Source organism: Myotis daubentonii, chromosome 1 (genome assembly GCF_963259705.1).
Source record: "Myotis daubentonii chromosome 1, mMyoDau2.1, whole genome shotgun sequence".
In the NCBI taxonomy this organism is placed as follows: Eukaryota; Metazoa; Chordata; class Mammalia; order Chiroptera; family Vespertilionidae; genus Myotis; species Myotis daubentonii.
Genome location: NC_081840.1, coordinates 166,812,961 through 166,834,568, shown reverse-complemented (window position 1 = coordinate 166,834,568; position 21,608 = coordinate 166,812,961).

The window sequence follows — 21,608 nt, the reverse complement described above, 5'->3', positions numbered from 1 at the left end:
CTCCAAACTTATTAAATTTTATAAACTAAAACTGTTTAAACACTTTAAAAATATATGTATGTACAGCCTTGAAGTGTTTTGGTTTTCCCCCTTGTGGTTCAGATTACTGGGTGCAGAGTAGGGTGTGTAAAGAATCACCTGGAAAGCTACCAGAGCATGCAGAGGCCAACACATTGATGCAGGATAGGACTGGAGCCTATGTATTTTTATCAAATCCCAGATAAATGTAATACATGACTGAGTTTAAGAATGGCTGGTTTAGATAAAATATTTCAGGGATATTGACTGATAGCTTAAGACCTTTTTCATCAGAAACCCAAAATTTAGAAATGTACTTATTTTCATTTTACGATCCATGAACTGTTCTTTATAAGTCACTTAGCATTTACTGGGTAGAAAATTAATCTTACTAAATTAATCATAGACTTCTATTCTTCCTGGCATTTCCCTTTCTGCTTAGCATTAATCCCCAGACTGAATAAGCTCTCCTGTTCCCCTACAGTATTCGAAAACTGCATTTATACCTGGTGCCTGGTGCCTGGTGCCCATAACCAGGCAGGTGAGTGTGTAATTTTCTGTTTCCACACACACAGAAAGGAGCATTTGCCGTCACAATGCAACACGTGCTAATATCTTCTGCTCTACTACACTCACCCTCCTGCTCTCTGTGGCTTTGAGTTTCACATTGCCCTCATTTTTCCAGCAGAGCAAACTGTACCACCCGCAGGGATCACACTGTGTTTTCAAACCCTAGAGGTAATGCAACAATGGTCATTCCTGCAAATTGGAAAACTCAGAGACAGGAAAGCAAGTCTTGTATCTGGGTCACCCCAGCTGCTGCTGGCCTAAGGGACAAGCTCTGGGAGCGCCAGGCACCTGGGAACCTGTGCTTTATACCCAGGATGACTCTGTGTGGCTGAGAGGACACCTGATGAGATGCAGTGGTGTGATGGGGACTTGAAGGGAGAGAAGGGAACTTAGAGGAAAATATTGGACAAAAATGTAAATGAAGTAAATGTAATGGCCAGCATTACCAGGCTCTGTTGCTTCCAATAACACAAATGCTTTCAAGAAGATTAATTTCTAGGACAAAGAGAAAGACAGAGCAGATACAATCTAATTGACAGAACTGTTCTGGGCAACTGATTCTATTATTTTCAATAGGCTGAATCAGAGACCCTGGTCAAACATAGTTATGACTTGTAATGATATTCAAAAGGGAGAAATATAGAGAGGCAAAACGGAATTTGACTTATGCAGATGCTTTTACATAAATACCTAAAGATGTAAAGTTTCAAAATGGCCCGAAGTTTAAAACTGATCAATGGAACCCATGTTATGCTAAATAATTTCATTAACTTTGTTGTGACCTAAATGAAAAAATATAAAGCAACATCATCTCAATCTGATATTTATTCATCTTTCAACCAAAACCTTTCTTAAAATTCATGCATCACACACAGCTATGGAATTATCTGAAGAAATTTAGATAGAAAACTCTAAAAAATAAAGAATAATTGCAATGGATTTCCATGAACTACTGCATCATGTACTATTTTTGCTAGATCTTAACATATTGTAGGTATTTATAACATTTTATTAAATTAGTTGACTCAAAATTATAAAATATTTTTCTTTCATTTTAAAACCAGTTTCTTAAGGTAACATTATTTTATCATTTTTAAACCAGAAGGAGCAGGGGTCCTCAAACTACGCCCGCAGGCCACATGCGGCCAGCCAAAAACATTTATCCTGTGTTTTTGCCGCTGCTGCCTGTTGCTTAGCAGCCAACTAGTTTCTTTTTAAACTATAGTCCGGCCCTCCAACGGTCTGAGGGACAGTGAACTGGCCCCCTGTTTAAAAAGTTTGAGGACCCCTGAAAGGAGAAATATATATTAGGAGGATGTTTTGTTTTTTTTTCAAAGATATTTCTAAAGTTATAAGTATCTATTTTTTCTGTATTTATTAGTTTAGAAGCAAATAACCAATGAAAAATCTAGGGTTAATATTTTGATTTGCACCTCTATTGATGGTCTGAACAACCATAAGAAAAACCATTGGACAATGTCTGCATTTTAGTCTCCTGGCCTACGGGAGGAGAATAACAATCCCGCTCTACTAAGTTTGTAGGAACTTCACTGAAATTCTTACAGAAATGTAACTCACAAACGTAGGGCTACTAACTTTTTTGTTATTGTTAACAATTGAATTAGACATCACCAGGATTTAGGCACACACTGTACTTGGAAATCCTTAAAAATAAAACAGGCCTCATCTGTTCCCAGGAAACCGGTGAATCAGCACTCTGGTGGGATGGATTTCTGTTGTCTTTTAAATAAGAAAGCACTTTTTAAATTGTAGAGCGCTTACAAGTCTGGGCATTATTATTAAAAATATCCATTTGTGTCACACTTGTGAATTGAGAATCAGAATTGGTCTCTGGCTCTGGGGAGAAACAATTAAATGATGTAAGAATATCTATACTTATAATAGCCTAGGGCCCTCACAACTGGAGAGATGACCAAAGGAGGTAGGGGGGAGGGGGGACGGGGGAGGGGGGGAGGGGAGCGGGAACTGCCAGGTCCTTAGCCTCCAGCCCTATGGACCTGGGCCCTCCCCTCTGTGGACCAGAGGCCCTTTTCCTGATACCATGTTCCCAGGATCTCTCAGACCCGTTTGTGGAAGTCAGAAAACACTGTGTGTGGTCATCCCACCCTGGGGACTCCCAGGGCTGACAGCAGGGGAGGACCTTGGTGGGTCCCCTCTGTTGTGGCATCCAGAGTCCGATGAGTGTTTCCTCGGGGTCCTCGCCTTGACTCTGGCAGGACCTGGGCTGGTCCTCTGCATATCTGAGGTCCCGCTCCCTGTACCCAAGCCCCCGAGTCTCTGAGACCTGGATGCAGAAATCGCCTGCTGTGGATTCCCTCCTCTCCTGCACCCACCTCACCTCTCCGCCGCTCAGGAGGCTGAAGCCCTGGAAGCGCCTCCATCCACCTTGGAAGGCCCGTCATGGATGCGGCGTGTGTGCCCGGAGCCCACCTGCCCCCGGGCCTGCACCGAGACCAGGCCTGGGCCTGGGCCATGGAACTCCCCTGCGCTGAGCCGCCCCTCCTGCCACCCCCGCCTCTGGTTCCCAGAGTGGAACTGCTGGGCACGCGGGCAGTTGCACCAGCCTGGCCCTGGGGTGCGGAGGTTTCCAGAGCTGAAGGCGGCCAACCTGCGCCAGGAGCTCGCACCCCCTGGGGAGCCCGAGACTGCCCTGTAGGCAGCCCTGCTGCTTCCTTCTCTTCCGAGGGACGCACAGACTTCCCTGGGACAAATCCCTCCCCAAGTGCAGTCAATAACAGGCTAAGGTACTTACTTGGCTTTTGCATCTACTTCTCATCTCTCTGTTCTCTTCTGGAACCTGTGGTCCGCGATTAAACCACAGATCCCTTAAGAAAAGAAAGAGGAAAGAGAAAGAAAGAAAGAAAGAAAGAAAGAAAGAAAGAAAGAAAGAAAGAAAGAAAGAAAGAAAGAAAGAAAGAAAGAAAGAAAGAAAGAAAGAAAGAAAGAAAGAAAGAGAAGAGAGAGAGAGAGAGAGAGAGAGAGAGAGAGAGAGAGAGAAAGAAAGAAAGAAAGAAAGAAAGAAAGAAAGAAAGAAAGAAAGAAAGAAAGAAGAAAGAAAGAAAGAAAGAAAGAGGGAGGGAGGGAGGGAGGGAGGGAGGGAGGAAGGAAGGAAGGAAGGAAGGAAGGAAGGAAGGAAGGAAGGAAGGAAGGAAGGAAGGAAGGAAGGAAGGAAGGAAGGGAGGGAAAAGAAATCTCCTGTTGTCGTCATCCCGCCCTGGGTAGGATGATTCTGTTCTAGGGTCCAGGGTCCCTCTGTCCTCCCTCATGTTCCTCACCTTTAGCCCTGCCCGGGATCCTCCCTCTGTTGACCCAAGGCTGGCTCCTCAGATCAAGGCCTCACTGCCTTTCCTCCGCAGGAAGTCAGTGTATGTCACATCCGGTACCAGGCCCAGCAACTCAAAAGCCTGATGGCAGGGGCTGAGATGGATTCTTAGGGTTCTTTAGCCCTGCCTCTGATCCATACTTTGACAGGGCCTGGGCCTCCTGTCCTCTATGAACCTGAGTCTGCAATCCTCAGACCAAGGGTCTGACTACCTGAATTCCCTGAGGAGGTGGGGCAGGGGGAGGTGGAGTTTTCAACATACAAACAGGAAGCCCAACTTCGGGAATTTAAATTCCTGCCTCATTCACCTTATACTGTTAAACCCCAAATCTAGATACTATACCTGCTATGATCACCCCCAAGATTTTAAACAAAGCTAAGATAACCAGTTGAGTAAGTCTATTCATTAAAGACAGCCTAACAGCAATGATTTCAACCTTGAAAACAGAAAGCTAGGGAGAGCCACATGGACAGTGGAAAAAGGGGGGTGAGATGGAAAATTTCTCTGGTAGTAACCTAGAAGTGAATGGTTTTCAAGGTGCATAAGAGCAACCTGTACTAGGGAAGCAGGATGATTTGCATCTCCACAGAGAGAGTCACATTACCTTGAAAAGATTTTAGGTAAATCTTATGAAAACTAGCTAATGGTGAAGGATGAGAAAGAACAATGAACCACTGAAATGGGTGGCCTAGGGAAATGTTTGGAGGAAGCATCATCTCCCTACCATATGACCCATCAGAATTGAACGTGGAATCAATAAGTTTGAGAAGGCTTAGGAGTGCTAAAGAAATGCCCCCTTTCTCTTACCAAAGCATCTCGGCCTCCTCACCCCTCCCCATGGAAGTGTCAGGATGGTGCTTTATGATGTCTAAATTTTTCTCCCAGAGCTACTGTTAGCTGGAGGAGAGGCTTCCTGATTAATTAAAGCCTAGGGGGTGCGGCCTCTCATTGTCCTAGAAAAAAGCATATGTTCAGGAGGCCTGTGTTAGGGCCTTGGGAAATTTTGACATGGTGAAGATGACCATGAAACCACAAACTCCTAGCACAGTTATGTAACAACCAACCCCATTCACCAAAAGAAGGTAAAAGAGGAAGAAGCCCTGTTAACCCAGGTCCAGTGTCCAGGTTGAAAGGACCACACCCAAACTTCTCCTACTCTTCTTTAGTGGTATCTCCCCAAGACTCCCTGGTCTTGCCTGGCAGATTCTATCCTCAACCCATACTTTTTCTCATGAAGATTTTTTTCCCTTTTATTCCAGCCATTTCCCCACAAACCAATATCCTTCTGCGCTCACTCTGTTGTCCTTCCAGGTACTAAAGACATCCATGGGGGTGAAAAGATGTCTTTAAGGGAGTTCAAGGAAAGGAGCCTTTCCAAAAATTCCTACCCCTTCAAGAAAACCTACAAAAGCTATAAAGCCAATAATATGTGGCCATTATCACAGGCCAAATGAGGAACTGAATAAAAATGATCCAGAAAATGACCAAGACAATGTAGAAAAATTCACCACCTCTAGTGATAACTTGGGCAGCCAGTAACTTCAGAGCAAAGCCAAAGACCTCAGAACTATCTATGAAGTCTCTGAAGTCTGGTCCCCAAGAAATGTTGACAGTGTGGAAGCCAAATTTTACACCTACAGGGTACACCAATAGTGATGATTAAAATAAAATTGATAAGTGGTTCACTTCCAGTGTAAGCATAATTTACAGACAATCTTTATTAAATTTATTGGGATAACATCTACATTATAAAAGACCAGGGGCCATCACATCCTAAATGACCTGACAGACAAGCAGTCACCAGGTGTGGGGGGTGGGTGGAGGGGGCAGGGAGGAGAGGCGTTTGCAGTGAAGTTGTTAGCCTCCGGCCCAGGGAGAGGCCTGGAGAGAGAGGCAGGGCCTAATCAGCAGCCACAATGGCTGCTGGCAAGGCCTAGAGAGAGAGAGAGAGAGAGAGAGAGAGAGAGAGAGAGGTGGGGCCTTATCAGCAGCTGCCATGGAGGCTGTGGATCAGGCCCAGAGAGAAGCCCTGAGGCAGAGGCAGGCAGAGGGGTTGGGGCAATCAAGCAGGCAGGCAGAGGCAGTTAGGGCTGATCAGGCAGGCAGGCAGGTGAGCGGTTAGGAGCCAGAGGTCCCAGATTGCGAGAAGGATGTCTGACTGCCGGTTTAGGCCCTGTGGGATTGGACCTAAACTGGCAGTCGGACATCCCCTAAGGGGTCCCCGATTGGAGAGGGTGCAGGCTGGGCTGAGAGAAATCCCCTCCATTCATGAATTTCGTGCACAGGGCCTCTAGTATTTTTATAAGATCAGTAAAGATTAACCAGTTTTCTAAATTCCATGTTCAACTAGGCATAACTTTACAGTGGAAAAAATATACTTAAGCTACTGGCTCAATAAAAAATTCCTTTATTTAGCAAATGTTTATTCATAATCATTCAAAATACTTCACTGTAAAGAAGGGGTTCATAAATTATTTGGAGTCATGGGTTCTTTTGTGAATCAAATGAAAATGAAGCATTCTCACTGCCTCACTCCTGTGCCTGTACACAAAATTGTCCTTAAACCTGTAACCCCACAAGAACTTAATTTCTTTAATGTGAATTTTTTCTTAATTCAAGCCAGCTTTGTCCAATCTAATAGCAACAGATCTCTCCACTTTTGTACATACTGCATGCCCACTCTCTTAATCATTAGCCCTCAGAACAATTGGGTTCTGATCAGTGTCAAAATATCCTAAAGAACAAAGCCTCAGGTCTGTTGACCATAGAAACAGAGTTCAGTTTTGGTCAAACCAAAGAAAACATGTTGACTGCAGTTGAGATTCAGCCCCAGACCCATGCAAGAAAGTGGAACAACCCTACTGACCATAACCTTTCAAAGCCTGACAAAATGACACCATGCTGACATTAGGACTGAATGCAATGATCAACTACCCCTACTCTACGAATCAGCAGAGCCCATGACCCTAACTCCCTTGTCACCATGATTAATGATTTCTCCCCTATACAGCCCTACCCTAGAAGCAATCAGGAGGCCAGGTCTTTGAGCAATAGTGCACCTGTGTCTCCAAGCTTGGTGCCATTTCCTTAGAGAAATCTTAGCTTTCTTTGTTGCATACTCCTATTCCCATTTTATTGGGCTTTGATGCATGCAAACAAACCCCTTTTATTTCTTTAACAAATCCAGTTGAAAAATACTTCATCTTCAAATGAACTTATTGAGCATTTACTTCGTCCTTAGAAATGCCACAGGTACTGAACACACTTAGGAAGTAGGCACTGTCTCAATCCTAGTAGGTAATATGCATATGTTGGGTAAGACATGTCTCTCACCTAATCACATACATGACTTAAGTTGACCTCATGCAAAAGGAGGTTATTATGATGATTTACAATTTTAAATATATTAAGAATTGAATATATTTGGCTAAAGGAAACAAACTATTTTTTACTTCCTGCTTTTCACTATCATAAGTAAACATGAAATCTAGATTTTGGTTTTAAAAATATGTAATGGCTTATCTTTGAGTTAATAAGCCTTTTTCGAGTGCCTACAATATGATGAGCACCACACTAGATAATGTGAGGACACAATCCAAATATTGTAAAGCCACCTTTTATTTTCATCCATTTCTATACTTTCATAATAATGTGTTCTCTCTCACTGAGCACTTGCCTTTGAAAAATGGTATTTTAATAGTTGACTGTCTATTCAGCAAAAGTCATCTTATTGAAATAATAAAACAGACCATGTCCTGCTGAGCATGATATTGGGTGAGGAAATAGAGAAAATAAAGATTTGCTTATCATTGATGAATGTAAGGAAAATAAACAAATGTCAAAAGATAAAGGATAAATGCCAAAAATTACAAATCACCATGTATATTCTATGCAGCAAAGTCCAGAACAAAGAATGGAACAGAGGTATTCAGATTAGGAAGTATAACAGTAAAGCACTCCTCCATTTGTATTTTATTGTTTCTCATTTGGGAGCTAATTCATTGGGTCAATGGAAGTAGGTGAGTGGGCTGAGGTAGGCAATATAAACAGAGGCAAAATAATGGAGAAGGGTCCCATTAGAGGCCCTCAGGGAGTTGTTCATGAGGTGAGTGTGCTTCCAGCAAAGAGACCCACTAAAACGCTTCTATTTCTGCAACTATTCTTCACCTGGATAGTAACGCAAGAAGCACAAATAATAATAATACTGAAAAAGAAAGGACAGCAGAATAACAAATAATCACACACAGTCACTTCAGACCTATTCTGGAACAACAGAATACACTTTAAAAAGCAGTAAAAACAATAAAAACCCAGTCATCGTGAAAAAAGAGAGCCTTCGCTGCAATAAAGGCAGTCAATAAAGAAGCTCTCTCATTTAAACATCAAATGCACATTGTTGTGCAACACCTGTTATTCAGCCATAATAGCTTTCTTAACCTGTCAAAGTGTTTAAGCTGAGGAAAAGAAATGGGCCTCCAGCTGCGCGGTTCTGTGGAGAAAGCCTGTGCGAAGCGATATTAGTTTAATGAAATGTGTACAGATTGTAATTGTGGTAATAAGAGGGCAATTCCCTGAGGTGCCATAGGAGAGCGGTGAGCGCAGCCAGGCAGAACACAGAAGCTTGCAGGCTGAGGGAGAAAATGTGGCCTGCTCTGGGGAGAGGGCAGGGACTGAGCAGGAAAGATCAGGGAGAGAGGAATCTCGTGAGTGCGTTTTCCTCAGACTCACACCAAGGAAGAAACCACATCTAACAGGGGGTTAAAACCCTCTCCTTGCAGCTCAGCTGACCCAGAGCTAATCCGAATCAGTGTTAACTCGGCTGCAGGTGCTGGGGAACTCAGGGGAAACAGCTCTCATTCTGTGACAAGATGACAGCGACCCTTCTGAAACACATTGAGAGACAATGAATAATCAAAATTAAATGAGCTATAAAGGGGGTGATGCAGAAAAGAAGAAACCAAAATATATTGCAAATCATATTGCATGGCCTTAGGTTTGTGTTTATCTAGGCATCGTCCTAGGATTTCCTCCTGAAAAAACATGCTTTAGGAGTATTCCTGAGAGAGGGGGGCACTTCTATCAGTTACTTGATAGACAATCAATTTGTCATTATTTGAAACTACCTGAATAATTCAAATGCCCGAAGGTGAGGCATGTGCAGCAGGTCTCCACAGACCAGCATTATATTTCCAGCTCTTTCCTAACTAGCTGTGTGCCTTTGAGTAAGTCCTAGAACCTCTCTAGACCTCCATTTCATTATCTGCAAATCTCAGGAAGTCAGTCCACACAATTACTCTGTGCGACGCCTATCAGTGGTTCCCCACTACCTAACAGCTCGAAGGTCCATTTTAATCTTGACCCTCATCTCCTCCTCAGGGCTCATGCCCTGTCCACTTGACTGCAGAATTTTACAGGATTATGTGAAATTATTGGTGCTTCCTCTTTTATCCACAATGTGATTTAAATCTAACACGTCACATGTCCCTTTTCCCCTCTCAAAAATATTATTCAACTGGTTCAGTTCTGGCCCAGTTCCATTTGTGCTCCAGGCTGAGGCTGAGACTGCTCTTCCTGGGTACGCTGGCCTTGGCTAGAATGGTAGCTCCATCCCCCCACTTTGCTGGGGATGCTCTGTCTCTTCCTTCGATGCTCTGTTCCGATGTCACTTCTTTCAGAAGGCCTTCCCTGAGTGCCCCAGTCTGGACAGTGTTCAACCCATTAATTCCGACAGCTGCTTCTACTGCTCACCTCATGATATTAATCTATTGTAGTAGCATAGTCACTGAAGTCAATTAGATTCAAACTCCTTGAGGACAAGGTGTATAGGTTTGTGTTATTTTTATGGGAAGTATCATTAGAGACGAGTGTCTGATAAATTCACAGTAAGTCTGTGCCTTGAATATGAATGGCTAGCTATAGTGCTAAGAGAAGCTTAGCTTGCATATCCAGGTTGGGCAAAGGACCCATTATATGTTCTGGTCTAATATGTTCCCTGTGAGTTAAATCTCCTCTGTCTCTCTTCACCTCACTCACTAGATTATTAACTTCCTGCAAGGCAGGAAAGCCATCTACTGCTTAGCACAACACCTTGACTTCAAAGATGCTCAACAAATACTCATTGAAATGTATGTTTACTGCTCTAAAATTCTATAAAGATTATATGATATAAGCAATTTCCCAGAAGATTTTTCACCCCAAAGGAATTTGTTTTTATACTGAATAATATATATATATATCAATTAGGAAATTATACACCTAACTACCCAACACTTGTCTTGTATTTTAGACAGAATACATGTAAAAACAAAAACACAAAAACAAATTTAGCACCAGAGTTGAACAAAGATTATCCACGTTACTTTCTATCCCCATAGAAGGAGTATAAAAGATTATAATTCACAACCTCAAAAAATACACAGTCTTAACATTCCTCAAGAGTTTTTTGTAATCCCTATGAATATAAAAATAATTAACTGATATAAAACTTTTTGAAAGAAATGTATTTTTTATATATAATATATGCCCAAGGATCATTTTCTAAAGTAAATTACATTAATCCTTTAATAAAATTAATCTGATAGAGCTTGAGGTCTAGAAATTATCTGTTAAATTATCTTTTCTTCTCTGTACCTTGGACACAGTAGAAGGTGGCTTAGACTTTGAAATTTAAATATTAGGTTTATATCCTGACTCTAACTTTTTATAGGTTTGCTTGTCTGAAACTTAGTTCCCTCTTATGAAAAATCAGAATATGTACTTTAATCTTTCTTGGGTGCATCTACAGAAGTTTTATGTAACCCTGATAAGTCTTCATCAACAGTTGCTTAAGGGCAGACGCCTTGAAGTAGAGAGAGATTCCATATTACATTGTATGAAATTTGATATTAGCACAGATTTACAAACTTTAAGAGATCAAAAGTACTTGGGGACTAAGTATATATACCCTTTTTTCTTTCTCCAGGTAATTACTAGGCATTGAAGTCATACAGATATTTAGTTAACTACTGAGAAACCATGGGGTGCCATGCAGCATTAACTGTTAATATTAACTAATATTTGCATAGAGCATAATAGTTTGTACAGCATTGTCATGGACAGTTGCTCACTTAATGCATGTAAAACAAATTACCTAGCAACTATGCCTAAGATATGGTCAGCCCTCAATAAATGGTAAATTTGCTATAGTTTTATTATCTTAACAATTCTTACAAAGAGGAATTACATTTTAATCTATGAGGTACAAATAGGGAAACTGGCTCAAAAGGTCTAGTGACTTGCCTAAGTTTATACCACCAGGAATTGGCAGGTTAGAATCTGAATTTCAATGCTACAGTACCAAATTGCGTACCATTATCATTACTTTATGTAATCACCTAACCCATAACCCAGGGAAGATGACTAAACTATCATGGAAAGAGGACAATATTAGAAGTCTAAAGATTTTACATCTGACTAGTGGCTGTGTATTGTGTCATTTGCTTTCACTATTAATGTATTACAATTTCCTTTACAAAATTATGCATTGTTTTCACTCCCATAAGAACTACGTCCTCCTGACATTTTCATCACGGGTGTATCTTGTAGATAATTAAGCTACCATTTGAAGAAGACATACTATGCGTGAAGCTCTGCAAAGCTAGGAGCTTTAACTTTCATTGTTTCATTTTATCGTCGCCTCAACCTTAGGTGGTAAATAATATCTATGAGGTGAGAAAATTGAAGTTTCGGATTGCTAATTGACTTGCCAGGTACGCACAGTTAATAAATAGTAAAATTAGGATTCTGAGCCAACTCTATTTGAGTTGTCACCACCACACTACGGTACCTTGAGGAAACGATGAAGAAACAAACAGTTTTTTGTAGACTGTCTTTTCTAAGAAAATCTCAGGTCTTTAATATACTAATGTACAATGAGCTTCTTCTGATGAGGGTAGGTATAGAATACATCATTAATTATATTTCTTTGACAATGCAGCCTTTTTCCCTTCAGAATATCTTGTGGAAATAATATTCTAAGTCTGTATATTTTAGGCATTAGATGATTCCTTAAAAGCCTTCCAATTCTAATATTGTGTAGCTTAATTCCTAATTTTTCTAACTGCATTTCTGTTCTTTTTCTATCTGGATACGCTTCTTAACCAAGACCAGCCTCCATGTGAAATGATAGCATATAATCACAGAGTTGTGTGAAAGTCTTAAGAGTCATTAGTTGCTGATAATAAAACAAACAACATGAAACAAATGTATTTGTTTCTGAAAGGTAATAAATACTATGTAGATTTAAATAACATCAGGATAGACTGTATCATCAATTGGAAAACTGAGATATTTTTTACTAACTTAAGTATACGTTTAAAATAATGGTCAAAGAAATAAAAGAATTTAGCAAGTGTCCCGTGAGGGGAAACCTGAGCTGAGTTAGTAGGAGGATTCTAGTATCTGTCTCCAAACCAGACAAGATCTCTGAACCCAACTTTGTAAACTTGTTTACTTCCATGTGCTCTTTACTTTTTCTGAGATAGTATTTTGAACCCAATAAAATTCAAGTTGCCCAGAAAGCTGAACTTTTTATCTCCAATCTGTGTTCCTTTTTATAGTGGGTGGGAGGGTTTCTGAGACTCCCCAGCTGAGACCTCATATTGTGAGGTGGCACATCTCCTTTCATCATCTGCACTCTTTTCTGATCCGTGATGTCCTGCGGAGCATCCTGAGGGGTTGAACCTGACACCCCCTGTCATGGAGCCAGGGCACCAGCTGGGAAGCCTACTGAGCAACAAGCTTCAGCAAAGGGCAACTTGGAGATTAAAAACTTGTTACAGTGATTTTCCAAATCTAAGCCAAGCAAATGATTGTTTACTTTTAAATATAACAAGATTCTGGGACAATTATATATATATATATACACACACACACACACACACACACAATTATACATATATACACACATATATATACATATATAAAATTATATATATATACAATTATATATATATATATTCTTCTTATTCCTTTTAAAACAAAAATTAAAAGTTACTTTGATTTCTCTTAATAGTAATGCAATAAACTATTAGACTGGTATATTGTTAATAAAGTTTATATTGCATTTGGGTATTCTGATCTTCATAAGTTTCTTAAAACAGAGTACATGTATTGTTTTCCACTAAATTGTATTTGAGTATTATAAGGGAAATGGTGGGTGTTGTTTTTTTCTCAGTAATCTTTGGAGTACTTGTATTCTGTGTATGGTGTTCTCACATGGCTATCAGAATTGGCTCACTTTTATTAGGGAGTACCTGGTGCTGTTGCCATGGGAAAAACTCTGCATAATGATTAAGCTTACATTATTTTATTCCCACTATTGACATTAAAATATGTCTCCAGTCTAAGAGGAAAGCCTGACCTCTGTGAACATCAGGAGAAATATGTTTGTACTTTGGCTCACCTGTTCCTGTAGCCCTGAATTCTGCATAAAAGTATAACTTCCCATGGGAAATGCCTTTGAAAACTTAGAATAGGACATATTGCCCCAATATTATGAGGTTGAACTTTTTTTCCCATATGCTTTTTCCTCTTGCTAATCATTTTCTTCCATTTTATATCTGGACCCCAAGAAGGTATCTCTTCTGTTGCCTCACCACCCTTAATCAATAAAGTAAAAGTGATCAATCACCTTAAGGTTAATGTGAATGAATTTCAGCTAATAGTTATACTTCCTTCAATATTTAGGCCATTTCCCTAATCATGGTAACAAAAACTCGGGTACCCATTACAAAGAACATGAAACTTTAATAAACGGGGTGAAAGTAGAAAATGCTATGGCCTGTGGAAGCAAAGCCCCCAGAACACTTCTGCCAAAGGACAATTCTAACCGGGATTGCACTGGGAGAGGATTTAGTCCTTGCTTTATGTATTGTCAACATAACCTCTCCCTATACAAACGTTTTCCCGCTAAGAGTAAAGGCTTGGTTTCTGAGAGTTTGCAGAATGAGCTCTACTCACAATATCACTTTTGCTGTCACCAATGTCACTAAGGTGAGAATGGTCTATTTCTATTCTATTCCAGCCTCAGTCTCAGCAGAAAACCTAAGAGAAAATGCATGAGCAACCTGTATCAAAAGGCCTGTTTGCGGAGTATTCTGTACCTGCTTTCTGAGCCTCTACATTAAGTTCTGCAGGGTTTTGTTCAAGCTTAAGGTTGAGCATCTATTTGTACTACTTTGAAATTGATACAGTCATAGCTCTTCCAAAAACAACCTGCCTATTAGGCCCAGGCCTTTCTACCCCCCTGTCTTGGGGGAAATAATCAGAACAACTTTCTTGTCTTTTTTTTTTTTTTTTGCATTTTATTATGTATATCAAGGTTGAAAAAAAATATAGGATAATGATTTAGCTTTAAAATATGACAGCACTATTTCTTGCCCACAGAGTAAATAGCATAGATTTTCCCAGGGCACTGGTTGTGATACTAGGTGAAGTTGGTCTTAATGAATTGGTTTGAGGCTACATGATTCCTCTACTCTTTGTAGGAGTAATTCATTTTCTGTCTTTACATATATTCCTGCTGGCACTCTGGTGGGTTGCTTTCCTTTTAAGCAGAGTACGCAAAACCAAGTTCAGTACTAGTTTTATTCACCCAGAATAAGTAAAAATAGAAAAAAATTAAAAATCTATTAGAAGGCATAAAGCAGCAACTCTGGCTTTACCTTGGTTACTATTTAGACATTGGGAACAACATTGACTATTTGTTATTATTGTCATTGGAGCTTTTTGAATTTTAATTTTAGTTTATTTGGTGACATATCTAAGAGCAATATTCCTACTTTTTTGTGTAATTATACCAAAACTTGTTCATCTATGTTATAGGACATGGATTTTCAGGGCACTCAGGCTTTTGTTGGACAAAGCTGAGCCACTCTTCCTGGCATTAGGAAAATAACATCTTTAATGCAGATGAACATATAACCAAAGCAAAAATATTTTCTGATGGTGGCTTATAGTTTCTAATGTTATTAACATATTGACTAGCACAGCAGAATTTTTAATAAACATTGAAGTAAATGACTCTTTAGCAATATTAATCCCAACTGAGGCCAGAAGAGTTCCAAGGCACCTCTGAACTCATGAGGAAGAGAATCATTTTCTCTTGTTTGAAATAAAATTGGTAGCATTAAATGCAGAGTTTAAGAGCACAAATTTTGAAGTCAGCTGGATTTTGCCAGTTAATAACTGTTATTTAACCTCTGTGAGCCTCAATTTTCCTATCATTAAAGTAGGGATAATAATAGCTTGTTGGAGATGATTCATACGATATAACATGTGACTGGGAACACAGTAATGCTCAATAAACTATTGATACTACATTGTATTTTCTAAACATTTGCTAAGAGCATAGAAGATTTTCTCCAGGTTTACTGAAACTGGGTAAAACCTAAAGCTCATCATTCAATAGCACAATAACCAGTGGATGTTCAAAACATTCCTTCAACTTCGCATTCTCTACGGATAGAAAAGGGGACCATCAGCATGCTAACATTCCCTTTTATCCATTTTCTGCACCCCGGACTGAACTCCACTTTGAACTGTGGTTACTGAACGGTGACCAACTTGAGACGGTTCTGCCCAGTGACTTTACTCCACGTTCAAGTTCTTCCAAGTTATGGGGTTGATGTCTAGCAGGAAGGTCCAGTGACCCATCACAAGTGAAGATTCCCACAGTGAGAACAGCAGAGACCGTCACAACACCAACCTCCAGAAAGAGACCAAGGTCCACTGTGTCCCCTCTGGGTTCAGAGTTGCCAAAGAGGACTCAAAACACAAAGTGCTAATTGGAATAAGCTTTACTCACAGAAAAAAAATACATACACATAGCAAGACCAGCACCTGCAATTTCACAGGTTTCCCCTGACCAGCAGATGCCTCCCGATGGCCAACACAGGGCAGTGAACTGTAGTTCTCCTCTTGTTGTACTGCAGGTGAAGTCCCTTTACCTTGGGAGTGGGGGTGGGGGATGGATCTACTGATGGGCTGGCCAAGTGCCACATGACACACACATAAGCAATACAAGGAACTTACCTGTGTTACCAGAACATGGGGAAGGTGCCTTCTAGTCAGAAACAAGAATCTGGGGCCTGATGGTAACTCAGCACCTGTCTTCCATATAGGAGAACATGTCAGGCTCGGGGCACTGAATGGGCAATCCCAGAGAGAGCTGGCAGATTGGGCAATGGCTGCTTACCCAATAGTTTGCTTAAAAGAAAATGGTGCTGGAAAGATGGAAGTTCTGTGACTTAGAAGTGAAAGCCTTTGTATTAAATTGTCAAGCCTTTGAAATAATGTCTTATTTAGGATAAGCAACTTCTACCATCAAATTTTGTTTTCTTTCTTTATGATCATATTTCACCCATCACTAATTCCCTATTTCTCTTGATTCTCATTAACTGCTTGTTAAATTTATGTTTGTTTATAACTCCTTTCAGAAATTACTCTACAACATGTTTTAAGCAGTAACAAGTTCATATTTATTTACTCAATAAGCAATCATTATGAACGTATCTAGTATATGCAAAGAAATAAATATTAAGGATGGGCAAGTATACAAGGATAAACAAGATAAGTTGCTATCCTTAAGGACTTCACATTTAATAGAGAAAATAGAAAATTATACATACCCAAGAACAACATAAGGCAGATTCTGATAAGTTTCATAAAATTATCATGATTGGCTTATGGAAATTGATTTCACAGACTCCGGTCTTGACTTGTTATAATGTATTCCTCACCTTAGACTCTAAGACTTAGAGTAATATTGGTCTTTAAAAAAATTATATCATCGCTTGCCTTAAAATTCTTCAATAGGTGCCTTCTGTTGTCAGGGAAAGCTTAAAACTTCAAAACATGATATTCAATTCTTTACATGATATGATCTCAGTTTAACTCTCCAATCTTCTTTGTTGCCCTCATCTACCCCAACCCCCAACCCACTTTGGGTTTACTCAGCTTTACCCCAGAAACAATGTCCTATTTATCACCCTATTCTTAGTAATTAACAGTATATGGCTCATTGAATCCAACTGATAAATATTTTCATTAAGGGGAGAAATAATGTATCTTTTGATATTGAATTCAGAGCTCTGTCATAATATGCAGACCAAGATACCAAATAGGTAACTGGAACTATTGGATTAATGCTTGAGGTGGAAACTTGGGCTTGTTATAGAGCTACCTGCAGACACATGATCTTTTAAAGTATAGCAACAAACAAGAAATTGAAAATAGTGCTAGATGTTGAGTTAACCACAAGTTTCTTTGTTCTAAGATTTGAAAAAAAATCTAATATGCCATGGTAAATCTTCAAGAAGAGGTTATAGCCCTAGCTAGTTTGGCTCAGTGGATAGAGCGTCTGCCTGTGGACTGAAGGGTCCTGGGTTCGATTCTGGTCAAGGGCACATGCCCAGGTTGCAGGCTCAGTCCCCAGTATGTAATTTATAGTATTTTCCACATGTGTTTGACCAAAGAACATGTTTCTCGCTGACCATGATTGATTTAAAAATCTTTTGAAAGAGAGAAAGAAACCAAGAAATGATCAGAAAGGCAGAAAGAAAATTAAATGAAGCATCTTGAAAATAAGATCAGTTATCAGAATAAAGTGGTGCTCGATAAAAAAACAATGTTGGGAGGTCAAGGAAGATATCCTTGGGATAATAAGTGTTTCTAAGAAAATAAAATATTACCAGTTTAGGAAGTGGGATAGAGTGGCAGTAAATGGGAAAAGGGTAGTAAGTGAGAAATTTAGACCCAAAATGAGACAGTGTCATACAAGGCAAAACAGTGTGGCACTTCAATCCAGCCATCCCGAAGTGTCCTAATGATATGAATGATGTGAAACCACTTTTACTTGCCAGCTACGTGAACCACACCAACCTGGGCCAAGAACTCTGCAGTCTTAATTCACTCATGACGTACAGGCATAACCCAAAATAGAATGTGGATGATGGTTGTGCCTGTTGGAATTATATAATTGATGGACCGTAAGCCCCAAATTGAGCTTATTTATTTACTTTTGACAGACTAATTCATTAGGACAAGCACATTGACTGTTTAATATTCAAGAATCATTTGCTAATAACAAATAATAGCCCAGAGATATGAGCCCAGAGAGACTGCTGACAACCAATATACCTGTGCTTATGCTGTATTCCCCATCCACTCACCCCACTTCCTTTCCATTTTGTGTCATTTCTCTGTTTTACTTCACTCTTTCCCTTTGGAATCGAGCTTTCAGTGAGTCTCATTTTCTGCTTATTTTCCACCCTCCTTTTTTTTCCTCCTTCTCTGTGACCAATAAATGCTATATAGCAGACAGACTCATTCGTTTCTAGAACCTTATCTCGGGGAGCATATGTTTCTTTTCTTTGAGGTCAGATTAACTATTCCGTATATGAAACACAAAGAAGAAATATGCACTGGCAGCAAATTCTGCTAAGGTAAACCATCATTTCTGTCCACTCTGTTAAGCCAATTTAACATGCTTAAACATGCCTTTTGTCATCGACAACAAAAGCAAAATGCAGCTGAACTCTCATTAATAAATCATTTTCTGAGGCAGAAAGACTGCTTGGGAAATATGATGCCAGACTTTTAAGAGTATTCTCCGAAGAGTTTCAGTCATGAGTTCGCTCAATTTCCTCATGATTAAAACTGTTTTAACAAAAGACATTTAAAAGAACATGAGGAATAACTAAATTTGAAAACAACTTACTAAATACTTGAGGCAGACTTTATATTTGCAGGAAGGTTTACTGGATAAATTGTTATTCCACAGAGAGTGAGTAATGGGAAGATATTATAGTGGTATTTCATGAAGATATGAATTCTAAGAAATGTTAGCTTGTATATTTTTCCTAAAACAACCCTAAGTCTTCAACCTTTCCCTACTTGAGCTTCTAATTTTATTAACTTAAATAAAATACATACATTCATTCATTTTAACAGGGTATATGTACAGTAATAAAATTAATGTGGTTTTCTCTAAGACTACATTGTAAAATACTGACCATAAAAGGCAGATATCTTAGCAGAAAAAAAAGATTCAACTTGAAATGATGATCAAAAAAAAGCAAATGTCTGGAAGACTATATGTTCACCTAAAATTATTTGAACACACACACACACACACACACACACACACACACACACAAAGATACTATAACTATGGTGGCAAAAACTTGCCAATGTCAAGATCTATAATTATCACTGCCAAATATTTGACATGATATGCATAAACAGGATTAACTACTCACTCACTTGTATTTAATTTTATTACTCTGTGAGAAAAAAAATGTGCAGAATTATACATCTATTCATGTTAGTTATACATTCATTCATGATAGGTAGAGCATTTTTAGGTCAGTTGATACATTTAGAAATACATTTTCAGGTGATCTGGGATGAAGTTTTCTGGCCCAATTTTATCTTCTCCTCCCACCCAGCTGGTGTATGACTTTTAGATCTTGGTCATGCTTCCAAACTGAGCAAACTCAGAGCAAAGGAAAATAAAAGCTTTTGAATACCCAGGTGCTGCTGAATGCAGAACCCCTTGTTGCCATGCTTACTGGTGAATACAGGGGAGTTACAAACAACCCTGGCCAAATACCATAGGCATCTCCAAGCTCTGAAAATGACATTGTTTCCTAATCAGATGAGTAACATTGCAAAACACCATCATCCATATGGACACACAGAGGAAAACTGGATTGAATGGCTTTCAAGCTCTGCTTTGAAAATAACTGCCTAGAGCCAGTAGAAACAAGTAGCAAATCTCTGGCTAATGTATAACTTTCTACTATCTCTCTAACAACATGCTATATTTATATAAATAATTTAGCCTCAAAATAATTAGGTCCTAATTTAGCTAAATGCACTTATAATAACCATGACACTCATCTGCCAGTTACTGTACTAAGTGCTAAGTATTTATTATTTATCTCTTATATGAGAACATTGAGCTGGTATCCCAAATTATTTAGCACATTTTTGGGGGATTGTACTTTTATTAGCTTTATTTAATGAAAAGAACACTACTGTGAGACAACTTCTAAGTCTGAATCTAGTTCAACTCCATACAATTAATACTACCCCCACCATCTTTGTAAGCAAATATTTATTGAACACATACTATTCTAAAGGCATTGTTCTAAATCCCTTACTCATTTAATGTTCACAATACAATCATGAGATATTATTATCTCTATTTTACTGATTAGAAAACTGGAGGGCAAAGAGCTTTGTTGTGTGTTTTTATGTGTGTGTGCGTGTTGTGTGTGTTTTTTTTTTTGTTTGTTTGTTTGTTTTCCAGCTGTTATACAGACTTAAACCCTGGCATTTGATTGTCCTTAATCACTTTAATATATTGACTCTGTTAAAACATTGGAAAAACTCACTTCTTAGATTATTTATTACAAAAATTGTTGCAAGTTTTTAATAAAATAATGTTAGTGAAAGGAGTTCTGTATCCTGAAAAAAAATCTGCAAATGGTGATTTATTCATCCATCGATCCATCCATCCATCCAGTCATCCATCCATCCATTTACTTATTACTTCTTTGTTCTACTAAAGAATGAAAACCTCTAAGTCAGTAAAATGCTATTTTACCAAATCTCTGAATTTTTTTCAGATGCTAGATTAACTTCTCACTTCCCGTCTAGCAACTAAGGTGAATAATAATAGATTGCAACCTATTCATTTAAAAAATATACCTTGCTAATCCAAATGTAGTTTTACATTTGCCAGCTCTTTTTGGATCACTTTTAGGTATGCTTCAGACATAAGTAATTGAAATATTAATATATATATATATATATATCAATAAGATGCTCACTTTAAATTGTGTTTTAACATCACCTGCCTCAGTTTCTCCCAATTTCCTGATAAAGATTGAGAAAAAAAACCTTTTTCATTAATGTAAATGTATCAGAAAAAAATAATAACAATTTAAGAAATAAACTGTATGTGATACCCTATATAATTTAGTGAGTCTACTCTAGGAATGCACAGGTGGTTTAATATCAGGAAGTATATCAGTACAGTTAATATTTTTTTTAAAGTAACAGTCAGTAGACTCCAAAAATCTACTAAAAAGAAGCATTGAAATATTGTTGCTTAATGACGTACAATGCAATACCATTTATAATGATATTGGATAAATAAAGCAATAATGTAAGATAATAGTCTTACAGTAGAAGTATACCACTAATACACATCACATTTTAAAGAGTAATCATATGGCAACTCACAAAATAAAATTAAGTGAAAGTAACATAAGAAAGGATATATTACAGTATTTAATTTTCTAAAAATTAAAAAAAAATTATTTGTTGAATAAATATTTTTCAGGCTATTTTAAAAAGCTGCAAGTCAAAAAGAAAAACATTAAAATGCTCATTGGAAAAATGGAGAAAAGACATAAAAGAAACAGTAAAATTAATTAATAAACATTAAAATAGACCTTTTAAAATCACATTTACAAAAGATATAACCTTTATATATAAAACTAAAAAAACTTTAACACCTTAATGTCAACAGTGGCATCTCTAAGTATTGCAGTTCTTATAATCTTTTTATTTTCTTTGATTTATTTTCACTATTTTCTCATATGATTATAAGCATCTATTAATATT